We start from the raw sequence: 22,047 nt of genomic DNA, 5'->3' as shown, positions 1-22,047 counted from the left end.
AAATTTAATAAAGTTTGGCTTAGGTCAAAACTATCATGCAAAGTAGGTAAAAACAGAGGAAGTACAACATTTAACATGATAATGGCATGCCACCTCACTCAGATTGCCTGGTTGCCATCCTTAAAACTTGCTATGATACCCCCATCGTGGGGGTGGAGAGAAGTTCGGAGCCAATAGGGATCTCTGTATGTAGATTATGAATTGGTGACCGAGATGGTGAACTTATTACCAAGATTCATGACCCCTGGGACGAGTTATAAACCTTATGTAATGTTTACAATGTATTAATTTCCGGGGAGAAGTTTCCGTTGTATACCGTGAACAGCTTGGGTAAGATTTAGTTAATTCTCAAAACTAGCGAATCCTTCTTACTACTCCCTCCGTTCCAATGAATAAGTAGCACGCATCCCAAAATACAAGTTTGACCATAAATTAGACCAATCAAATATGGTATGTATCTGATAAAAATTATGTCGTCGAATTCATATAGAAAATAAGTTTTCAATGGTTAACTATTAAATCAGAAAAAAATTGACGTAATTTTCATGTGCCTGCCTTATTCATTGGATACTTAATAGATATAAAATGGTAAGGAAAATGGCCAAGATTTAAGGAATTTCTAAATCTGTACGTTGGAGTTAAAACGTTTTTAGTCAAATCATATTGAGATTTACGAGTGGAATGCGAAAGATCATCAATTACGATATGTTTAGCACACCGCAACAACTCTTTAGATCATTCGTCTATGAGTTGAACGGGCATGATCATCATATACGATTTATAAGTGTAGTCCACATGACAACGTGACTGGGAGTTTGGATCATACATTGAGATGGATAGACCATCAAGATCAGTACGAGTACGAAAAGATGGCAGGTCTAGATTAGATCTTAGGTGGATCGTCAAGTCACGACTCTTTTGCAAAGGTTAAACTAATCGTGATTAGCGTAGCCGGTAATTAGGCTAGGTGGATTAGTTTTATGCATGTCCGTGTAGCTAGATCAGTTTGGTTTTGTCAGGGTTTACGTCCAGGTTAGACTCTAGATGTTAGTACTCTCTTCGTCCGAAAATACTTGTCAGAGAAATGTATGTATCTAGATGTATTTGAGTTTTAGATAAATCTAATTTTACCTATTTCTCCGATAAGAATTTCTGGACGGAGGTAGTACTAGTGAATGTTGAGTCTACGAAACTTGGTGTAAGAGAAGAACTCCGAGTCTCATTAATAGACAAAACTATTTATATCTGCAATACAAAATATATATAATCTACGTCTTGTGAAGTTTGATTTATCTAACGATGTGTATTCCGTAATCTAGATGTGTATATTTTTATGTATAAACTTGATTAAAGTTAATAAAGTTTGACTTAAAAAACTATAGGCACTACGTTGTGGAACGGAGGATGGGAGCATGGATGTGGAGCGCGTGCGGACTCAGGCATTGGTTTGGGAGATCCTATAAATCCTGAAGGAGAGTGCATACCTGCATAGATTGCACACATCAATTCCATTTGTTCATTTTGTTGATACGCCTCAGTTGAGAGCTTGGGGAAACATGTTCGGCTTCGGACACCATTCACCGCCTATCCTCGAGCGCACCTGGTTCAAGATCTTCTGCCGCGCCGACGAGGGGTTCTCCCTCACGGTCCGTGACGACGCTGTCGTCCTCGTGGGAGAAGACGACGGCGATGAGCACCAGGCATGCGCGCCTTGCCAATCATGCTCCTTCATTTGATTTGCTATACATAATACTAGTACATAACAGATTGGATCGATGTGCGCAGCACTGGTACAAGGACACGAGGCACAGCGGCAGCGTCAAGGACGAGGAAGGGCAGCCGGCGTTCACGCTGGTGAACAAGGCCACCGGGCTCGCCATCAAGCACTCGCTCGGCCAGTCCCACCCCGTAGGCTTCCTGCTTCATTTCCTTTGCTTCACGAGCATGCACTATGTAGTAGCCAACACAACCATGTAGAGTACAATAATCTGCTTGCTACTGCGCCGTTGTGCATCGACGGATGGATATATGTTTTTGCAGGTGGAGCTGGTGCCGTACAACCAAGAGTACAGGAATGAGTCGCTGATGTGGACGGAGAGCGAGGACGTCGGCAAGGGCTACCGGTGCATCCGCATGGCCAGCAACATCGACCTCAACTTCGATGCTTTCCACGGCGACAAGGACCACGGCGGGGTGCGCGACGGCACCACTCTGGTGTTATGGGAGTGGTGCAACGTGCAAGGGAAAGAACCAGAGCTGGAAGATCCAGCCATTGGGCACGGAGGCCGACGCGCCACCACCGGCTTGCGGCATCCAAGAGCCGCCTGTGCAGGAGACTAGGGCTGGGTACTGCAGTGCTGAGACATACCCGGCACCTGCTGCAGGTCAGTGGCACCACGGCCACCAGCCAGGCCCAGGATACCAGCAGCCTTACCCTCAGCAGCCAAGTGCGGGGTACGGGTATGCCTACGGTGTTGGTGTTGAAAGGTATGGTTATCTGGCACCTCCGCCGTCCGCAGAGACCACCGTGCGGATCCTGTGTCGAGCCAACGAGGAGTACAACCTCACAGTGAGGGACGGCACCGCATGCCTCGCACCGGCTAACCCGGCCGATGACTTCCAGGTGGATTTTTTCAATCTCTATACATCTGCTTGCACCTCTGCCTGAATGCACGCGCGACTTGACTTGACGATGTTGTGTGTGTGTCCCCAACCAAAAATGTCTATAGCACTGGGTCAAGGACATGAGGCGTAGCACTAGTATGATGGACGAAGAAGGGCACCCTGGGTTTGCCTGGTGAACAAAGTCACCGGTGAAGCCATCAAGCACTCCCATGGACAGAGCCACCCGGTTAGCACATGAATCAAATTTACAAGCAACAACCATTCTTGCTTTTTATACACCACTAGTAGTAGCTTGATATATATCAATGTGTCGGTGCGTGCATATCGATCAGGTGAAGCTGGTGCCTTACAATCCGGAGTATCTGGACGAGTCGGTGTTGTGGACCGAGAGCAAGGACGTGGGCGACGGCTTCCGCTGTATCCGCATGGTCAACAACATCTACCTCAACTTTGACGCTTTCCACGGTGACAAGGACCATGGCGGCGTGCACGACGGCACCACCATCGTGCTCTGGGAATGGTGCGAGGGCGACAACCAGCGCTCGAAGATTCTCCCCTGGTGTGAGTGCATCCCTTTCACTACTCACCCCTTCCACTTATGCAAGGCCAGATCTATTTATTCTTAAGTTAACCTTTTTTTCAGTTTGTAAGATATGAGGTTTGGCATAGGCAAGCTAATACGGCTGTACAAATGATGTTTTTTCTAGGTGAACCGTGTACATGAGTCAATGAATCCCCTAGGTTCCTGTTGAGTACAGTCATGAATGATGTAACGTTCATTGCAAATGAATAAACTGGCCGAAAAAAGGTATATCATCAAGATAGATTTTATGGTTGGTATTGAAATATCTATCTATCTATCTATTATATACATAAAACAGAAGTCAAACAAGCCATCACGTTCGTCCACATATGCTAATTATATTTACATCATCCGATCAAAAAAATAACGGCTGAGATCTAAAAGTTATTACGTAACATATAAAGATGTATGTACCAATATATTGGACTGTCACGTAGATATTTCTAATGTATATAGACTTAAAGCTTCGATGTCGGATCAGGATGTAAAACACAAGGCACGTTACCCAAGAGTCTTTGTCACGCACGGTGCTGGTTTCCTTTACCGATTTAATTTCCTAATGAGCCCCGAAGGCCATACAATAAAAAAAGTGGCTGCATACTAGCGCGTAGTACTAATCAGAAGCGCCCTAAAAAAACTAGCACATGCATGTATATGAATTAACTAATGTACAGTTTAAATTGAAGCGCTCTTAAAATAAGAAAAAGCTCAATTTGTCGGTAAGTAAAAGACCATATAGTCATTCTGTATACACATATAGTTGCTAATTTATTTTCCAGTGGTTGTTCATTACACGTAGGTAGAATTTTATAAATAAACATATTATTTTGTCATATTTATCTATCTACGGAGTATAAGCTAAAAAGGCAAAAATGTATCGATAGAATGCACGATACTATTTACAACTACAGATCCACAAATATCTTTATTTTTTAATTTAGAAATAAATATATTTAATAATGATGAAATTACTCATGCCTGTAGAGCACATCTAGAATTACATGTGCTATTTATTTTAAAATGTTCTAGAATCTACAAATATGTCCCTCTTTACTATTGAAAATTCTAGGCACACTATATAAGTATATAGATGGTCTCTAACTCTAGATACGTTTTTCTCTTTCCGCCTTCTCAAATTTCACTTGACCCAAGAATTTGTTTTTTCTTACTTCCGAAAAAAATCTTGGACCTGAATTATGGGTATATGGTTTTTTCCAACCCCATATATGTTTTATCTTTTTCTATCGAGAAGATTTTAGTTGTTCGCGAAGGCAAAATCCGTAATTCAGATTCACATATCAGTTTAGTTAGCACATGTTTTTGGCAAAAGATGAGAAGTGTGTATCAATTGAGGCCATATGTTTTCTCAAAAAAAAAGGCCATATCCGATGGCCATGTCTCAAATTTTATACGCCAACCAACAGAAGGAAATCAAATGCATAATTTTGTCTCTAACATATATCTGAGTGTGCATATATTAGAAGCGCTATTTTTCTATATCTTGGTGCTATATTAAAATAAATTTGGCATTGTGGCAAATAGTTAGATTGGAAACAACTCCATTTTTATTTCTTTCCAATTTGTAGTTTTGTTAGAAAGTTTTCCATAGTTTCGAATGTCAAATTAATGACACAGTAACAACTCAGAGCAATAATAAATATGTAAAATACAAAATAGATTTATATGCACTCGCGAGAGTACAACAAAGACGAACAAAGGTATGGATGAATCAATGGTAACTAGCGAATTTCATGATTATTAGGGAGAAATAGAGACAGGCTTAACTAGAAAGGATAAAATGTTATAAGATGTGTACATTCGATGAACAATATGAGCAAGCAAAATAGAAGATCAATTCCAACATGCCACAATGTGCACGAACGAGCATATTCATCCACATAAACTGGATAATGTGCCTTATTAAGTATATGGTGGGTCCATGGATCCTTAAATCAATTTTAGGCATATAAAAATACAAATTTGGATTGGAATAAAGGGGAAACCGTAAAAGTCTAGAGCAGTAAGTCCAGTTGAATAGGAGCTTGTATATGATTTGCAATTCACTGCATGCGAGGTGGAGTGGAGGAGGGAGGTTAGAGATCAATATGAAAGTAAATGCTTTCACATGGTAGGTCACAAACTCAAATAACATCAATTTTCATCATCGGCCTTGCCAAAAACACTAAACGATCATCAGTAGATTTATATCAAAATGCAATCATATTTCTGCAAGACATATTTCTCATTGATAATTAATCACGAGAACAAAAATAGCTTCAAGAGAATATAATTACAAGTAAAATAGTATGAACTGACTTTTGTAACATCATCAAGACAAAACATTATGTATTGATCCTAGCCGCGCAAATGCATGGGTTACCCCGCTAGTTGATTTGGTATTTTAGGTGCTGATTTTATTGTGTGCAAATTAGGTCAAACTTGAACCGTTTGAAATAAAATAAAATTTATGTTGTCCGGTCTAGTTAGCTAGACTTAATTTCCTGTCATGCAGGGGATGAACCCAGTTTCTCCAGTAATCTAATCCCTATTATTTTCCCTGCATTTGCAGAGAGGGGTTCGGGCAAGACACTAAATTGGGGTTTTCCATCTCTAAGCGTGGAGCCGGGAATAAACAAGGTCTTGAGTAATGGTGTCAATCAAGACTTGAATGCAGTTTTTCCAACTGGACAAAAATTACATGCTTGATTAGGCAAAAGAGTTTGATTCTAGCTACTTGCTAGTTTCTTGTGGGTCACTTTTCTAGATCCATGTTTGGTCAGTTCATTTCCGTTGTTTTCTTTTGTTGCATCCCGGTCAATCTTAGTCGTTTCATTTATTGGAGATCTATGTTGGAATTTCACAACATACGTCCCATCTTTCCTTATTTATAATTCTGCCGTCCCTTCCCTTTTTAGTGGAGGATCCCCAACATAGTGTAGTGGTTATATTCTTCAGCCAGCCTTATGCATTTCTCGTTCACAACAACAATTCAGAGTAGTATACGGAATGGGTGTGCCGCTTCACATTTTTAGACTAGTAGTAAAGGAAAAAATGCATGAACTCATAAATCCATATATCAAACCTTTTTTGTTAAATTTATTCACAAATTCTTGGAGATGTCCACCATTGTTTTCTTGAACATGATGAAAAAAATATGAATTAACATTTCAGAATCATGACCCAAAAAAGTGTATATACGATTGCACACTATCGGAAACGACCAGTTTGCCGAGTGTATTTTGTCGGCACTCGGCAAAGAAGCCAGCGCAAACCTAGTGCTCGGTAAAGGCCTATCACTGAGCATAGTTTTCAGCACTTGACAAACAACTGGACATGTTTGCCTGCTCACCATGGTTGACCGCACATCTGTTGTGCCTTATGACGGAAGTCACATATGTCTGACCGCAAGCAAGCGACTACAATGTAATGATCACACTGGTTGACCACTTTTGGTTGTTCAAGCGTCCATCACCCCTCCAACAATAAAAGTAAGAAATGTGGAAACATTTCAACCATTTGTATTAGGGAACTTGTAAAGGAAGCCGGGTTTATACATATATAAAGTCTAAATTATAAGTGAACCAGAATACCATGACAACTCTAGTGTGCCAAATATAAGAACATGAAAAAACATCTAGCTGCACAAATGGGTGGCTACCCCTACTAGTTTTATTTTAAGGGAGAAAATAAAGAGTATGTACAAAATTACATATTACAACTGGGCTTGAGGCGACCATAACAACCAGAGGTTAAGAGAGAAAAAGGAAACTAAGAATCGAGACAATTCGTGTGCACACTATGGGAAAAACCTTGTTTATCGAGTAAATTTCATCTGACACTTGGAAAACAAGGCATTTGTCGTGTGTCCCGGACAAAACACTCATAAAAAAGGAAACTCCGCAAAAATGTGCTTTGCCAAGTGTTAAACTCGGAAAAGAGGGTCATTACCGAGTGTTTTCCAAAAGCAATATAAAGATGTGTACATTTTAATTTCAATACAAAATTTTGAATTTTGAATTTGTTTTTCTAGGTATATATATATATATATATATATATATATATATATATATATATATATATATATATATATATATATATATATATATATATATATATATATATATAGTGATGCTATTCATCACCCAGGGTGCAGAATAAGTTATTCTTCACCCGAGGTAATCTTATGATCACTTCATAATTAAATTACATTTGGAATTCAAATAGTTACATTCCTATTGATTCACTACGTAAAATTTGGTATAAAAAATAAAAATATAGATCATAAGACAAGAAAATTTGGAGTTTATGTATATTTTACACTATGTTTTCACGTTTGTAATTTTACATAACATAAAATATTTTTTACGGCGACTATATATTTTCTTACGGTCTCTTTATATATATAGAAGTAGATAATGGATTTTCTCGAGTTTATAACTCACTTTTTATATACATATAGTTCAAACTGAATATTATTCGATATATAGCTAGAAATGCATTGCATCTTATATATAGTTATCAGAGGCACCAATCGAGCCACCATGTTAATCCTGAAAATTACCTACTAATGCACCAATCGAGCCACCATGTTAATCCTGAAAATAATCTACTAATGACCATTAGATCTTAGTTATATTCAGGGAACTATATGCGATGATGTTTAGAAGTACATATTATTTTGCAATTCAGGATGCAATAAGCCCATGATAGTACATACGTGTTACACTAGGAAACATCCCAGGAGATTCCATACATGTTACACTAGGATACGTGCATGCCATAAAAAAACTAGGATGCACGCAAACTAATGTAGTTTTCTATGCATGCATGACACAGCAAGAAATATACTATGTGCATATCATGGATCAGTGTAACTATGTTCGTTCTCTTCTTTACAAATCTGGGTAAAGTATACCAAGAAAAGAAAAACACTGTACAGTACTTCAGTGTGGGTGTGCGTACATCTAGGTATCTAAACTATTTTCTAATTGTCAAAAAAAAGGATATCTAAACTATTTTTTCTTATTCAAAAATCACATAGTTCAATTATTTTGCATGGCAATCACATAATACATATATAGTCACAATTGGTATGTGTTGTGCAGATAGTCACGTCCATGAATCATGCTTACATATATAATAAAAAATGTTTATTAAATGCACACGGTATTCTGAAAGTATACATTAATTAGTTTTTTAAAAAGTTAGAAATATATAATAATTAGATAATCCTACATTACATGAAATATTCAAAATTACAAAATCGTGCAAGTGACCCAAAATTACATGGACGTGAGCACTTTATTAATAAAAAAAGTGCGATGACGGCGGCGCGCCTTCGGCTCGCTTCGGTGCTTGTAGTGGTCACTAGGTGGTCTACGAATCTGGATGTAATTTTTATTTCTGGTATTCGTTGTACTGCCATTATTGAAAATGAATAGATTGGAAGTTTTTCCGCAAAATAAATAAAAAATAAAAAAAGGAAATGGCTTCAGATGTATAAAGCTATATATCGTGGACTAAAAAATAAAACTTTGAAAATATTGTAGGTGAGATTCAAGTCATATTGGGGAACTTTTAAGACAACAGAAGTTTGTATTTCTCGAACCTTACAGGCCGAGCTTAACAATATTCAACCAAACCTCCAAATTTTAATGTTGGAACATTGAAAATAAGGATGCCTTCGAATATCTATAGTGCAACGATCTTCCATGCCAGTAGTAACCACTAGAGACCAACATCAGAGATGATATATGCATAATAATCTAAAAGGAAAACATTTGTATTTACAAAATATAAAAAATATAATGCACTATGTTTTGTGTATGTCCATAATAAGAAATAAGGAATATATATTATACCCTATGAGAATAAGTAGTAAAAGGCATTCATAGTATATTATGTATGTTGAATTTCTACAAGGTTTAAATAAAACAATACTTCTAAAACTTTCTATGTACAGTTCTAAATTTGAAGAAATTGCTAGCCCGTGCAGTAGCACGGGTTCATGACTAGTGTCTTAAAATTAGAAATTGGTTCAAAAAATGGTGTGATCAGGGATGCCTAGATCCAGTGACGGGGCAGGTCGTGGAGGCCCATGCCACTTGGATCCAACGATGGCCGGTGCCAGAAGGGCTGTGGCGGCGCACGGGGGCTGTGGTGGCGCACAAAGGACGAGGCTAAAAGGCATGGTGAGGGCTGGCTCACAAACCGACGGCATAGTGTGAACAAGGGGCTGGCAGTGGTCTCCCTGCACAAGGGGCTGGCGGTGGTTTACGAGTCTGCACGAATGGTTCACAGGAATGGGATGAGTTTGGAAGCTCATGAAAACAAAGAGGTGTTGTACTATACGTTAGAGGCAGTGCAGCATCTATTTAGTGGTAATGTCAGATGAACGATGTAGAAAGTAGCAACCCAATAGTGTAGTGCTGAAATTGTAGATGTATCGAGTTTTGTATTGACAGGTTGACGTCTGAATGCGCGATGTGTCCACTGAACTATTTGTAGATGGTTTCAAAGGATTAGTGCACATATGGATAGGATTAGTGCACACATTGATGTTGTTATATCTGCGATCATACCCTTGTGCCACCCTGACCTGCAGGATCAACAGTCCCGGGTTTATCACGGAGAACTATTACCGCTCTATATTTGTAAAAAGTTAGGGTAAGTTGGAAGAAATTAGGATAAGTTGTGATGTTTGAGTTAAAATATGAAGATTGCTTCTCTAATTTCTTCCGACTTATCCTAAAATCATGGTGTGTGAAGTACCAATAAGAGACTGATTCCTGTTAAGAAAAAAATCAAAAATTATCTGAAACCTTTGTGGCAGAAAAAGTCTTGTTAAAGCAAAAACCAGTCCCATATATGGCTCGTCCTCAAACATATATGGCTCATTCTGAAAAAATATTACACATTCAACTTTTGTAACAATTTACATGTAGCTCATTGTAGGATAAGGACACCATACACACTCAAGACACACAATTCACACTACTTCTATTTATGTTAGCTTCAAAACTTCATCGAGTAAAGTTGAAGTTTCAATGAAAATTATCGAGGCAACCCACATATGACAGCAATGAATGAAGTGAAGGCTCTCAGTCAAGCAGAGGAGTAATTATATTTACAACCTAGTGACAGCTCTAGCAGATTTGAACATGGCAGGGAAATCTTTTTCACGACAAAACCCCTAGCATAGATAAATCTCTCTTATAAAGATATAATTTTCCTAATTTATCTCTTTCACTATCATGCACTCCAACAGTCGTAGCCTTCCAGGACTTGGCACGCAGCTGGTATTTTTTTCTTAGCAAGAACTTCTTCTTGATCCTTCCCTTTTCTCTTCCTCCCCCTTGTCACCTTCACATCTTGAGTCAACTTCTCAAGAGCTTGCTTGCGTAAATTAAAATGGATTGAGAGGCCACAAACAAAATATGAATGTGTACAATACACATGAATCATAAGCTGCATAGTCCCCCTTCAGTTGACTACGGAATATGCATACTAAAATCACGAGCAGGGAAATACAGTCTTCCTCTCCCCTGCCAAGTATCATAGTTTTTTTTCCTGAGCGGCGCCTCCTTTGCGGCTTTAATTTTTAGGCGGCAATTTTGCCATGTCTTCTGGTCGATCTTCCAGGTAAGCGTGACCGCCGGATCCTCCACCACCGCCATCTCTGGCAGGTTCTCATATAGGTCCCTGCGTCGGTGGCGGCAAAAAAAGACTAGAGTTGGGTGAAGAGCGGCGGGATGGGGGGAGTGGAGGATTTTGCCACGGAACGGTGCGACCAGCTACATGAGTGTGGGCTCCTCCTTTGCTTTAAGTGGGCCATAGGTGTCGGAGTCCTATGTGGCTCGTGGCCAGATCTCGGACTCCCGCACCCCCCGCCCCCAATGGTTTGGCTCCGGTTTGTGGCAAAAGGTATTCCCGACTGCTCCACGGACCGATAGGGGACGACATTGGATGGCTTGTAGAATCTGGACAGATACGAGCGATTTGAGGATCCGCGTTGGAGATGCCATCTTGAGAACCTATTTAAGTGGATGTGACATCAAATAACAAGTCACTAGATTGTATTGAAGCATTAGGCAAGACAGCACCGTGATAGAATGGCCCAATTAAATCAATTTCAGTATGTGAGGAATGTACGTATAATCAACGTTTGATGCTTTTGCTGAACAGTTTATCTTTGTTGATGAAATGCTAAGTAAAAAATACAACATGCATGAGTTATTCCCTAATTAAGAAAATCAAGTTTTGAATTAAGTGTTCATAGGGTGAACTACACACTATATGCATAATTATGCTAATGTGGTGGAAAGTACATCTGAACTCATCGATTTCTAGTGCAGTGTTGGCACATTTCTTATAATCGATATTTATTTATTTATTATGAAGAAACATAGGGCGGGAGAGTAAATGGTAAGATTGTTTGAGATTCAAAATCGACTTGTACCATGATATGGAAAACTACTTTTCACGTCATACGCACATGGAATCATGTTGATCACCATTTGCCCAGTTTGTTAGGTTACAGTCGTTAAGAAAGTAAAATACACAATTGTTCAGATGTCTTGCTGGAAGGGATATTAAATTACTACTGTACAAAAGTAAAATAATACAAGTACAGATCTGTTGGATGCCTTAATGCTTAAGCGATCCACAACTGCTAACATGGATCCAAAGTCTTCGATACAATCGATTCCAGCGAAAAACAACAAACAGAAATTTGTATACGTTACGTCCAGTGTGATAAGCTACCTAAGCTCTGGTGTACTTTCCCCTTAGACCTATCTGACCCGAACCTGGGCACACATACTCTGCGGACGGTGAAATGTCTTACTGCATGAGCTTCGCATATACCCTGTTTTTAGTCGAAATATCTCTTCAATATGTAGTCTTGAAGATGTTGCTTGAGGAACCTACAGAAAATATGTTATATGCTGATTGTCAGTATGTTTGCTGTGTTGTGTGTTTCACGGTCTATTGGGAAAACCAACGTACTCGGGAAACCGAAACTTTGTTGAGTCACTTGGCAAATTAACAGAAAGCACTCAGCAAATAGGTTTTTGCCAAGTGTTTTTTATAAGATACTAGCATACAAATAAAAAAACAATTACATGCATGTATTCATTTGGATTTTGAAAACCAAACTTCACCGGATAGCCTTGAAATTTTCCAACACTCAAGATACAACAGTACCATACATGAAAAATTTTGGCATGTTGCGGGGTCAGTTTGCTACATTAAGCTATGAAACACATTATTAGGCATTTAGTGTACATAATTAAATGTTGAACTACAACGTCATGAAAAGCTAGCAAAATTGTGTTGAAAATCATATTTATGTTCTTCAGTGGATGGTTAGGCCTTATCCAATAAAAGGACAGGAATTTTAAACATGATGGTGTCAAGACTCCACCCCAAACATGGAGTTTATTAATTTTTAATTTTGAAAACAAAAAAATCTGAAAAGCATGAAACTTTTCATGGTGCCCTCATGTGACACCTAGACAACATGGTACAATTTTGAGAAGGCTTCCGATAGTTGTGACGTACATTGCTCTGAAACCAAACAGTCTCCAAGGTATAATCAAGGTTTGAAGAGGAAACAGATATCATTCAAAGGTGATGTGACAACTGCTTCATCCTTTGGCCTTGAATTATTTTTACACAAACAAGATACACCATTACATGACCCATTTCCAAATTTGGCATCTTTGGGGTATGTTTTCTACATTTAAGATTGCATTTCTAGGCATTTAGTGAATATAATACCGATTTCAATTGCAAGTGTGTGTAAACCTTGGCAAAAGGGGTTGAAAAAACATATTTGTGTTAGTGCTTCCATGTTTATGCATTATCGAAGAAAAGGAACACAACTTCAAATATGGGGTGCCAAGACACGACCGCAAACATGGAGTTTGTTGGTTTTTAAATTCAAAAAATGCAAACAAAGTCCCAAAACATATAACTCGGTATGGTGCACTCTTATGACACCCATAGGTATAGGTCAAAATTAGATCTGGTTTCACAAAACGTATGATATACACTTCTTAGAGGCTGGACCATCTCCATGGAAGAAATATGGTTTCGGGGGAGAACGTGTTAGGTTTGAAGGCGATGTGACTGTTGGTTCAATCGCTAGCAATGATTTTTTCTTCTAAACTTAGGATCCACAATAACTTGAGCCATACCAAAATTTTGTATCTTTGGGGTCTTTTGCTATATTATGTTATTGAGTGCATTTCTAATCAATTAGTGAATATAATAAGTAAACTACAAGTGCACAATAAATAGGTAAATTTTGTCGAAAAATAATATTTGTGTTAGTGAGTCCATTGATAGACCTTATCCAAAAAATATTAAATTAATTGCAAACACGAGGGTGCCAGACACGACACCGAAACATGGAGTTTGTTGTTTTTTTAGTGTTGGAAAATGCAAACAAAATCCAAAAACAACTTGGTATGGTGGCCTCATATGACACCTAGTGGTCGTGTTTAAAATTAAAGAAGCCTTTTCAAAAGTTGTGACGTACACTGCTTCAAAACTGGACTATCTCTGGGCAAGAATCATGGTTTTGACATGGAACGGGGAGGTTCAAAGGCGATGCGAACGCTGATTGAACCACCGGCCATAAAATTTTGTTTATACTCAAGATACACCATTACATGATCCATGTTAAAAATGGGCATCTTTTGGCCTGTTTGCTATATTTATGTAATTAAGTGCATTTCTAGGCATTTTTTAATATAGTAAAAAATGAACTGCAATTGAGTGGAAAATTGGCAAAATGGGGTTCGAAACATGTATTTGTGTTATTGAGTCCATATTTAGTCCTTATCCAAGATAAATAAAGGAATTTCAAACATGAGAATTTCAACGCACGACCCCAAATATTGAGTTTTTTTTCATATGGTAAACCATAGAAGGTTGTTGTACTTGTAAAAATGCTAAAAGACTTGCATGTTGAGTCGGAGGTAGCATGAAGATATCAAGTATACTACATCTAAAAGTAGTCCTGTATTCGAATATGTGTTAAACTTATTATTTCAAAAAAAATACCAGTCAAAAATCTCTCAACTGTTTGATATTTCTTGGTTTATCCTCAAATATTACTTTTATGGTACAATATCAATTTTACTTGAAGCAAAAAAACTGCATCTTCAAGCGTGAGTATATATATGTCCTAGAGTTTCTAGTCAGGCATGTAATTGTTGGTGCTCTCTCATTCCATAAATAACTTTAGAATTATCTCTGTTGTAAAACTTTATAATAGATTAATTTTAGCTTTATATCGTCTTTATTATAGATGGAGAGCCTCCATGGCCGACGGTGACCTGAGAATGGGTGGTGGCGGTGGCGGCGCTCCATTCAGCGATGGGGTGGCTGCCTGTAGACGGGTGGTAACGATGGCTGCGGATCTGGCGCCCTGCCTAGATCTGTCATGGTATGGCCTTGGCCGGCTGCTGGCGCGAGGATGATCGATGAGGGGCGGTTGTAGGCTCCCTGCAGGCGTGCCGATGGCAGCCCTCGTCTCCATGGTGAGGCTCGGTTCGGCTCCACCCACTTGCAAGATCAGGGAGACGCGGCTCCAGGTGAAAATCGCACCGACTACGGTTATGGCGGATGCTGGCGGTGTCTGTGACATTGTTCCCTTCTCGAGGCATAGTTGTTGCAGGTCGTGACACCCCACTCGTGATGCTCTGGGGGAAACCCTAGATTTGGGTCTACCGGATCGGAGGATGATGGCACCTTCGATGTCGTTGTCCCTCCTGGGGGCATTGTTTTGGAGCAAGTGCTGGCTGGAGGGGACAAAAGGAGGTGCGGTGTTACATCTACCGCTAGACTGACGGCGGATCTCGGTGGCATGGCGCTGCGGAGGTTCGGGGACGGGTGCGTGTGGACAGATACGTGCAGGATGGTGGAGTTGTCTGGCGTCGTAGTGGCGTTGACGGTAGGCCAGGCAAGGTCGATGCGTCTGTTCCCGCTCTAGACATGGACCGGTGGAAGGTGGCGACGACAACCTCTAAGAGTGTGCCAGACCGGTGTGACCCAGTCTTGGCATGTGGCTGGGCTAGGGAATCCGGCTTTATATGTTAGGCTTTGGTGCAATGTCTGTTTGGTATTAGGTTGGGACTATCGGCACACCTTCATCAATAGGATAGGAGTAGCAGATGGTGGCTTGAGATGTACTGATATAAGGTGTATAGATATTTGAGAAAAAATCTGAAATATAAGATGTATTGCGTTACACCACTCGTTTGGATAATTTTTTAGGGATTTCATTACATTTCCTTATATCAGGCAAGCTCCTCTATTTTCTCATGTCAGTTAGTCAGGTGTAATCTTGTCCAAAACATGTGAAGTTTTCCCTCCATGTGCGTTCTTTAATTTCCGCGCCAAAAACAATACACCCTATATTTAGAAACAGAGGGAGTATTACTTTGTATGGTCTTTGTGAATAATTAATAAACTGACTGCATGCATCGTCCAGATGCAGAGGCCGGGGTATATCCTTCTTTTCAAAAAAAAGCGAGACGGAAAGTAGAGTGACACAAGAGCAGGAGGAGTAGAAGCGGGTCCTGCTCATTCTCCTGCTAATGTGTTGTCAAAATGTAGAGCTGGTGCTTGAAGCGAAAGTGTGATGATGTGATTGAGTAATTAATGGCATTGCATTTAGGCATCTGGATCTGAGTTATAGCAATATATCCATGTATCTCTCTGAATTGTTTGTTTTGTCTTCCCTTGATGTGATTGACTAAATAATGACATTGCACGCTAACAAATGTACCATGACATGTGACCTCTTAATTGACTCACAAAGCATATTTTCCTTGAAACAAGCAACTATGTCCGGCTTAGTGCCGATCATGCGGGCATTTACTTATGGACTAAGGAAATACATTCTTTTCTGAAACAAGGAGGCAACATCACATGGATAATAATCAAAGACATGCGACCATACGCAACCAACGCATGTGGACATTTCCTTGTATATAGCTTATAAAATATACTAGCTATCATCTTATCAACAATATAACCCAGCAAAAGAAAACATATCAACAATATCTATCGTATATAGTATGGAGGCAAGTTGATCCACACCTAACGTTTGTAATGTCCTCTTTCTCATCAGGCATGTTTTTTCAGTATCTTTCTCTACTCCCTCCATTCCCTTATACAAGGCCACAAACTCAAATTACAGGTACCAAGGTAAAATTTAATGACTGCTTTGCAAGCCAACCTTTCTTCTCGTTAACCGGAATCATTAATACGCCCACATACATGCAAGGAAGGAATGAGAAGGAAGTAGTACAGTGTCATTATGACTATATACATGCAAGCATTAAACAAGTTGTTAGTACGAGGAAACATCATTAAATTTTGCCTCGTTTACTGTTAGTTGCCTTGTATAGATGCAAAATGTATTTTTCATAGTGGCCTTATATAAGGGAATGGAGGGAGTATCTTTTTTTGAAACAAACAGCAGTGCCCAGGTCCGCATGCATCTTGGTTCACTAAAATAAAAGAAGATAAGTTGCTAATAAAGGCTTTTTGTTGTGGTTATTGCTGCCAATCACCAGTTGATAAGGCTTGCCCACTTGCACCAACAAAATAAAAATAAACAACATTCTGACACATATATGTCCAGGAGTAGGTCATGGCTAGGAAGTAGCACATGTGCAGGTGAATAGCCGCCATACGCATAGTTCATGGGGCAGAAGTAATGCACAAGAACTAAGGCTAGTCATAGTGGGAGTAACTTACACTAATGTCATGTATATGACACTAGTCCATGTTACTATCTTCATAGTGGAGTAACATAAATGGTAAGATCACAATTATCTAGGAAAAATAGATGATGTGACAAGTAATTAATGAGGAAAGGGAGGCATGTGGTAACATGGTATGTTAGTATAACACTACGAGTAACATCACGCATATCAAGAGAAGATGAGTCTAAGTGAAGTGTTGCATGACACCACACATATATGTTACTCCCCGCTATAGAGGTAGTAACATATACTAATAACATAGGCATGTTACTAATCTAGTTACTCCCCACTATGGGTAGTTTGGTACTACCTCCGACCTGGTTTATTGGTCCCCTTAGTATTTTGTGCCAAACATTGACCTTAGATTTAGCTAACAAAATGTTAATGCATGTAACTACAAATAATATCACTTAAAACTATGTTCGAATATGAATCCAGAGATATAATTTTTGCTGACATGCATTATTATTTATTTAGTTAAATGTATGATCAAAGTTTGACACAAAAATGGGGACTAATAAACCAGGACGGAGGTAGTAACATATTATGTTACTCCAGATACCTCTCTCTTCATTAACTACATCCCACATAAGCAAACTTATCTTGGGATGTGTTGGGTTATTACCTAAGTTACTCCCACTATGACCAGCATAATAAGTACTACATTGTAGTGCTACTTTCCAAACCAATCAACTCTCTCTCTCTCTCTCTCTCTCGTTCTCTCTCTCTCCCTCTATCTATCTCTCTCTCTCTCTCTCTCTCTCTCTCTCTCTTCATAAGTAGGTGGAGAAAATGTCCATCAGCCGCCAGGCCGGCATGTTTGTTGCACAGTCCAAGAAGACATGATGGTACGAGGGAAAGACTGTGATCGACACGATTGAAAACACAACAACCCGACGAGTGACCTTCTCCAAGAGGGAGAGTGGACTGTTCAAGAAGGCCAATGAACTTGGCATCCTCTGCCATGCCGAGGTAGGGGTGATCCTCTTCTCCAACATCCTCAATGAGTACTCCAATTCTAGGTGTGTATAATTCCAACTATTCTTGCATATTGGATTCTTAATTAATTCTATGCATGGAATTTCTTAATTCATATACTAGCTCATTCGATATACTGCCTTCTAATACCCTCCCCCCCTCCCCTACTTATGAGTGCATCCGTATGGTGTTCGAAGAATGGGAGGGGACAACAACTCTACATGTACATATTTCCTAGGGAAATGCTGAGATATATGATCTTAGTAAAGAATATAATATCATAGATATAGTATTACTAATTTATTTAACAACAAAGTAGTGTTATTTACTTGATGCATGAGAGCATAATTACTTCTCATTGATCAGTAGTACTCAGACCATAAAATTAATAAGAACAAAATTGGAGCTTGGACTTCTTCATATATAGTGCACATCCATGCATATCCACATTCTAATGAATTATAACTAGGATTGAACAGCCCAAGCATAACGATGATGAAATCAAAGATCAAACCAATGCAAATGGTTGTGTAGAATTGCTTGAGATCACAAGTTTGTATTGTAGCGCTAGGATCATATATTCATTTTTGGCTTCCACAGTATGCAGTTCGAAAAATGATACAATGTAGCGTGAAATTTTTTACACGATAGAAGTACACTATTGAAATGACTCTATCGGATATGTCTAATTTACTTTTGCAGTAGTGTACACATATGATCTTTGTTTAGTACACTGGATCTTTTAATTCTAACAATGTCATGTGTACACAAAATTGGTTTAGAATTAGTTTAAGTGAATTATAAAATGTATTCATACCATCGTATAATTTTCGCTGCCATAATAATCCACTCGCCCCCTCTTTCTCTCTATAATTCATTTATAGATCAGTATATTTATAAGCAACCAATGGAACCCAAGGCACCTCATTCATTTTGGGTGATAGAAATATTTCCATAGCGCAAAATCCTTCTGTTCACCATCTATGTGTGATATTTACTATGTTTGTAGCGTCTCGATCCTTCACCGGCGCAAAGTGGTTTTCAGACTATTGCCAAACCACCAGTTAAGGCATTTTTCTGTCTAGTATGAGACAATTGTTGTCTAAATTAGCAATTTCCTTATTAATTTAATACATAAATAAATCATGACAGCAATGTTAACATTATTAGTCTCATATTGTAAGCTAAGCATGCGAGTGCACAAAAGATATACAACATGCATAGCTATCATCACATTAAGTACTGCAATCAAATAAAATAGTAATTAAAAGCATGATAAAAATTGCATACCCTCCTATTGGAAAGGTCAAAATCGTGGCGCGGCCATGACAAAGGCTTCATCATCCCAAAAAACTTATTACCCTTCTCCAACTACAGGAAAACAAAGGATGGGGGGAGGTCTGTGTAACTCTTCATGTGGTAAAAAAATAGCACACAGGTGACTTAGTTCTAATATCGGTTCGATTCATTCAAGAAATGCATGCGATGTGGTGCATCTTAATGCGGGAGATGGGGCCGTCATGTGTGCACCACTTCTCTTCTCATCATCCAATAGGATGTGCAAAAGATAAAAATTGCCAATGGTGTTCGAGCTCCATGGAGCTTCGTATTCAAATACCATTTTCCACAACACAAAAATTAGAGGAAAAAAATTGCACACGCGTACATATGTATACTATGTGTGTGCAAAATTTCATAACATTTTACTTTCACGCCTGGCGTGCAAAAAAAAGATGAAAGTGTATTTTGAAATGGGCCAATCTTTTGTTGTTGGGACAAACTGTTTTTTGTACAACTTACAAATTACATTTTTCTAAACAAAATTTAACAAGTTTTCATGGAATTGATTTAGAATATATTTTTGTAAATTTATAAATATGTTTTTTGATTGTTTGGAAATAGGATGGAGGGAGTAATTGATTGTTGTTGAATTACATATAAGAGACTCCTCCATGAGTGCGGACTTATGGTACGTTGAGTCACTTATTGTTGCACGGAGGTAGTACGTACTAGCATCACACAATGCTGTGCGCAAATGATATGTGTCACCCGGTGCGAGCAGTATGGGCTGGCTGCTTATGCTAGGGGGCCAACCCACCTAGCGGTAACGAGTGTTTCCCTATTAGTGGTTTTAGGTAAGTTCTGGAGCTCCTTATCTAGTTCTGGGAAGTTTCCAGGCTGATTTTTGTTCTGTTGGTTTTCAACTTTATGTTTTTTTGTAGTTTTTAATTTCATTTCTTCTTTTTCTTTTTTTACCTTCCAATTTCTGAAATTTGCATGAATTTCATTAATATTTCTTCAAAATAGCAAAGCTTTTTATAATTTCTACAAAATATTCAAATTCACAAACATTACTTGAGGTCATGAACATTTTTTTAATTCAGAAACATTTTTCAATTCATGATATTTTCGAATTTCATGATGTTTTTTGAATTCATGAACATTTTTTTAAATTCCATAAAACATTCATATTCTCAAACTTCTTTAGCTGACAAAAAATGATTTTTTAATACATGTATGTTATTGAATTTCATAAATATTTTTTTGACTTCCTGAACATTTTTTAAATTCATCAACTTTGTATGAATTCTAGACAAAAAATCAAAAACCGTGAAGATTATTGAGGTCAGGAATATATTTATTCGCATGTTTTTTTGAGTTTATGAACTTTTTCGTGAACTTTTTTTCAAATCCATGAGCTGTTTTTGAATTTGCCTCCTGATTATTCCTGAACAGGAGCAAGCAAAAAGTAAAAGTGAGAAAAGCAAGCAAAAATAGATGAAACCGTTGAGCAAGAAAAAAACTAGCGAGCGGAGGAGCAAGTGGTCGGAAGCTTGATGGGTCAGCCCATCAATGAGTGATTTGGCACCGGGCTGCACATCATTTATACTTTATGCTAGGAAGACCGAGTTATGCCATGCTTACATGATGAAATGAGTAGGAGTAACTTTTTTAGCATTGTTTATCTTGAACGGTAATGATTACTTTCTAATGTTCATGCATATGATCATTTTTTGATATCAAACAAATCATCGCTTCCAAATATTCATACCACAAAAAAGTTTAAATGATAAGACATGTTAGGTAGCATTTCACATTAAAAATTCCGTTTTTAGTATTTACCAAATCGAGGACGAGTAAGAATTAAGCTTCGGGATGCTGATACATCTCCAACGTATCTATACTTTTTTTATTCCATGCTATTATATTATCAATCTTGTATGCTTTATATGTAATTTTATATCATTTTCATGGACAAACATATTAACTTAGTGCCCAGTGTCAGTTCATGTTTTTTTGTCTATTTCAATGTTTGGCAGAAAAACTATACCAAACAAAGTCCAAACATGATGAAACTTTACAGTAATTTTTTTATCAGAAGAGACCCAAGAAACTTCTGGGAGAGACTACAAGATGCATGAGGGAGCGACAAGCTCACCCCACATGCCTCGAGGGTGCACCATCCGCACTTGTGGGACCGACGTGGCTCCGTTTGTCATTATCTCTGGCCTATAAATTCCCAAAAATCTAGAAACCCCATAATCGAGACCCGAAGCAATTATTCTGCCGCCGCAAGCCTCTGTTCTTCCGGGATCACATCTGGAGGCCTTTTCGATACTCTGCTAGATGGGGAAACCATTGGAGAGGCAATTTCCAATGACCTTACTGCCTCGATGATGATATGTGCGTAGTTCCCACAAGACCTACGGGCCCATAACAGTAGCTAGATGGCTTTGTCTCTTTCTTTGATCTTCAATACATTGATCTCTTCGGAGATCTATTCGATGTAAACTTTTTGTAGTGCGTTTTTTGGATCTGATGAACTATGGGTTTATGATCAGATTATTCATTGAAAGTATTTGAGTCTATTATGAGATTTATATATGTGTGATTTTATAGCCTTGTATTTATCTTCGATCTATCTATTTTCCTTGGCCAAGTAGATTGGTTTAACTTCAGTGGGAGAGGTGTTGGATAGTAGGTTCAATCTTGCGTGTCCATACTCTGTGACAGGCGGAGTTGCAAGGCACGTATTTGTATTGTTTCTACTAATTGTAAAATGGCGGTGTTCGGACA

The 22,047-nt window shown here is 38.6% G+C and overlaps 1 pseudogene; it reads left to right on the top strand.

The window, feature by feature from the left end:
* The first annotated feature begins 1,517 nt into the window (after positions 1–1,517).
* On the top strand, positions 1,518–6,187 carry LOC109760376 (ricin B-like lectin R40G2; annotated as a pseudogene).
* The last annotated feature ends 15,860 nt before the right edge of the window (positions 6,188–22,047 follow it).

Source organism: Aegilops tauschii, chromosome 2 (genome assembly GCF_002575655.3).
Source record: "Aegilops tauschii subsp. strangulata cultivar AL8/78 chromosome 2, Aet v6.0, whole genome shotgun sequence".
NCBI classification, from domain to species: Eukaryota; Viridiplantae; Streptophyta; class Magnoliopsida; order Poales; family Poaceae; genus Aegilops; species Aegilops tauschii.
The sequence above is the reverse complement of the archived record's forward strand: the minus strand, read 5'-3'. Positions and strand labels throughout refer to the sequence as shown.